This window comes from Arachis ipaensis, chromosome B08 (genome assembly GCF_000816755.2).
Source record: "Arachis ipaensis cultivar K30076 chromosome B08, Araip1.1, whole genome shotgun sequence".
In the NCBI taxonomy this organism is placed as follows: Eukaryota; Viridiplantae; Streptophyta; class Magnoliopsida; order Fabales; family Fabaceae; genus Arachis; species Arachis ipaensis.
The window spans coordinates 3,843,759-3,844,046 of NC_029792.2; positions in this window are offsets into that span (position 1 = coordinate 3,843,759).

Consider the following 288-nt stretch of genomic DNA (forward strand, 5'->3'; position numbering starts at 1 on the left):
TAATAATAATAAGATTTAATTATTTGTTGGTTTTGTGAAATTTTTAATTAGATCCTTATACTTTTTTTCTTTTTAATTAGGTTCTTACACTAATTTTTTTTTCAATTAGATCCTTCTTAGTAGTAATTGCTTTAATTTTATAGGGACCCAACTAAAAAAAAATTTGGTGCAGGGACCCAAATAAAAGGAAAAAATAGTGTAGGGACTCAATTAAAAAAATTGGTACAAGGATTCAATTAAAAAAAAAAAAAGTGCAGGGACCTAATTAAAAATTTTGCGAAACTATAA